This window comes from Podarcis cretensis (assembly GCF_951804945.1).
Source record: "Podarcis cretensis genome assembly, chromosome: Z".
Taxonomy (NCBI): domain Eukaryota; kingdom Metazoa; phylum Chordata; class Lepidosauria; order Squamata; family Lacertidae; genus Podarcis; species Podarcis cretensis.
The window spans coordinates 43,316,090-43,319,643 of NC_137184.1; positions in this window are offsets into that span (position 1 = coordinate 43,316,090).

Consider the following 3,554-nt stretch of genomic DNA (forward strand, 5'->3'; position numbering starts at 1 on the left):
ACGGATTTTGTCCGGGGACAGATTTGTAAATCCAGAGACTCTGCCCGAGAAACGAGGACATCAGGTAACCATATCTTAGGCATTTGTCATGTACCACCGTGACTTGGGATCAAGAAAATGTAACATTACATAGCCAGGGATATGAGAGAAATGAAACGGAACAAGCTCCTAGTGATCGCTAGCTAGGAAGGGGCAAAAAGTGCCTAAGGTTGTGTTACTTTCACTGGGAAAAAGTGGAATAACCTCTTACAGCCAAGAGCTTGAGAGCTTGAGAAGAACTCAAGGTGTTGAGTGGCTGAAGCTGCCACCCCCCCCCTCCCGCCATCCCAAGCTCAGAATCAGGAGTATTAACGTGACACTTTTGCTTATGTGTAATTTGGGGATATGTCCTTGGGTTGTGTCTCAATTTACCGTTCTTCCGCATCTGATTATCTGATTTCTGTTCAAGATTAGGATACCAGCTGTGTGATAGGCCTCTTGAAACAGCTCAAGGCTATAGGCTTCTGGCACAACTAATCCAACCCTATGTCCTCCAGATAATGCGTATATGCGTTGGCGGGTGTAAGGCCAAGGCTGCATTCAGCAGCCAGCAAATTGTAGCCTTCGATTTCAGAAGTGAGGACCTTTCTCCAGAAACTACAAACTAATCCAGAATGTGGCAGCTAGACTGGTGACTGGGAACGGCCACCGAGACCACATAACACTGGTCTTGAAAGATCTACATTGGCTCCCAGTATATTTCCGAGCACAGTTAAAAGTGTTGGTGGTGACCTTTAAAGCCCTAAACGGCCTCGGTCCAGTATACCTGAAGGAGCGTCTCCACCTCCATCGTTCAGCCTGTACACTGAGGTCCAGCGCTAAGGGCCTTCTGGCAGTCCCCTTGCCGCGAGAAGCCAAGTTACAGGGAACCAGGCAGAGGGCCTTCTCAGTAGTGGTACCCGCCCTGTGCAACACCCTCACACCAGATGTCAATGAGAAGAACCACCACCAGACTTTTAGAAGTCATCTGAAGGCAGCCCTGTTTAGGGAAGCTTTTAATGTTTAACAGACCACTGTATTTTAATACTTTGTTGGAAGCCGCCCAGAGTGGCTGGGGAAACCCAGCCACATGGGCAGGGTATAAATGATAAATTATTATTATTATTATTATTATTATTATTATTATTATTATTATTATTATCTGGAATTCTTGTGAATAGACACAAAACACAGGAAATAGAAACAAATCTGCAGGATCCTTGGTGCAACTTATGTTGTTGGGCCTTTTGCATACTTTTAACCCATTCAGCAATTTCGTTATATGAATAAAAAACAGGTCTACACATAACTGTTTATTGATTGGCTTTCTGCAGTCACAGCATGGCAACTGTGCAGGCCAACTACAGAAAGGTCTACAACTAGCAAATATAAAATGCTCTCCTACTTCTCCAGTCAGCTGTTTTATCTCCTACTCCTGACAAGTTTAGAGGCCAAAAAGATACAACTGTTGCTTCAGCAGAATGTGCTTATTAACAAAAGCGACCCAACTCTGAGCAGCCTTCTACCCTCCAAAGCCTTATGACAAATTGGTTTTCAAGTTCATTTGAAGTCACCTTCCATGTTGTGGAGGATGCTGTTTTGAATAATTTTCAAGAAGTTTCAAATATGGCATGGATGGGGGCCTGTTGTCCCAATTTATGTCATTACTTTTTTTTTTTTTTTAAGGAACCTAAAGACTTGCCAGCTTCTGATTTTGTGGAAAAGCAATTTTGCATCAAGAATATTAACCCTTTTGTAATGAAACTTTTTGCCAATTCACATAAACATGCTCTGCATATAATAAATTGTTGCTGTTGTAGTGGTGCTGGTAATATAAGAGGTCACAATGTGCCAGGACAGGAACCCTTGGCCTGCTTTCCGGTTGTCCTCTAATATTTTTTTTTGCAAAATGCATACCCTGCTAGAAAAGGTAGAGTGCCTAGACTTCATATAAATACAAAGTTTTTTTTTATTAAAAAAAACAGTGACCATGGACTTAAAATGATCTCTCCTTCATAGCTGCTATCTGCAGAGTGAATTGTGCTTCCCCAGCTCTTCCTAGTTTACATTCTGGTTTTTACAAAACCATCTGAGATTCCCATTTTTGGGAAGTGGAACATGCAACAGCCCTCTCCATATGGGCCTATAAATGATGGAGGTAATACTTAGCACTCTTCAATTGGTCAACATAATGAAGACAAGGTTAGGGAGAAAGCAAGTTTGGAGCTTGTTATAGCCTATATCATCTACAGTGATGATTATTTAGACAAAAAACTTTACAATAAATCACCCCTTTCAGAGAAACAAGAGTATTAATGAAATGCAGGAGCATCCATACTGAATTCAGGTGAACTGTCAGAAAGCTTAGGTTGATACCTTGTTGTGTTCTAGATGAAAATTCACAAGGAGCCTGAGCATTTTGTATCTTAGTCTCTCTCCCATGCCCAAGACAAGTGTTTTTAGGAATAAAGTCCTCTCTATTTTACAACAAATGAGCTAGTGTGGGGAATATTTGGCCTCCCAGATGTTGCTGAACTACAACTCCCATAAGCCCCAGCCAGCAATGGGCAAGTCAAGCCACATTTGAAAAAGCTAGTAAAAAGCTAGTGTCATGGGTCAATAGAAATAACTTACCCCTAAAAATGCCCAAGTTATTTGTCAAGGCCAATGCCAAAGACAGGCCCCTCCCTACTTAACTTCCAAGAAGACTTTGTAATACCAGCAGGCATTTCAAATTAAGGTTGATTTTATAGGTTGCAGTATATATTGTTTAAATAAAATAAATAATTTGGTCCAAGGAATGAAACTGGATCATTTTGTGAAAGACATTTACTAGTATCAGAAACAACCTTGTTTATGGAAACAAGTCAACATTTTCTCTTCATCCTTGATACAATAGTGTGAGAGTGAACAAATTTGGTTTTGTGTTTCAAGTTCTTGGGGAGGGCTATCTTATATTGTACTTGAATTTTGTGGTCATTCACAGATACCTTTCACTCTTTAAAAAAACTTTATTTTTCAAAATAATTGTAATTCATTAGACTGTATGTGAAGTTACCAATAAGGAAGTGAACCCAAACATCAGACATTTGCTGCACTTTCAACCTTTTGTAACACGCATGATTTTCAAAATGAGTTTTACATTTTGATTTTACAATTTTTTAAATTGTACGAATACTTATAAACAGTGGATTTTTTGACATGGAAAGGGATACACATCTAAAGCACAAAAATACTGCAAAAATGTCATTTGAAAATGTGATTAACCTATTACAGTTTTAGTAAGTCAAATCTAGTTAGCACCTTACTGAAGTCAGCCTTGAGTGTAAAATTAGTGCATATAATTGCTAAATATGTACTGTTCAACCAGTAATGGCACATTACCAGCCAAATCCTTGAAACTGAAAATGTTTCAGCTTTCACACATCTGGAGTAAACAATGTTTCCAATTTAACACAGAAATAAAATAGGTTCTTGCTTCTTTTTAAGTTGATTTTTTGAAAAGCAATCATTTATAAAGATTGCATCAACATCCA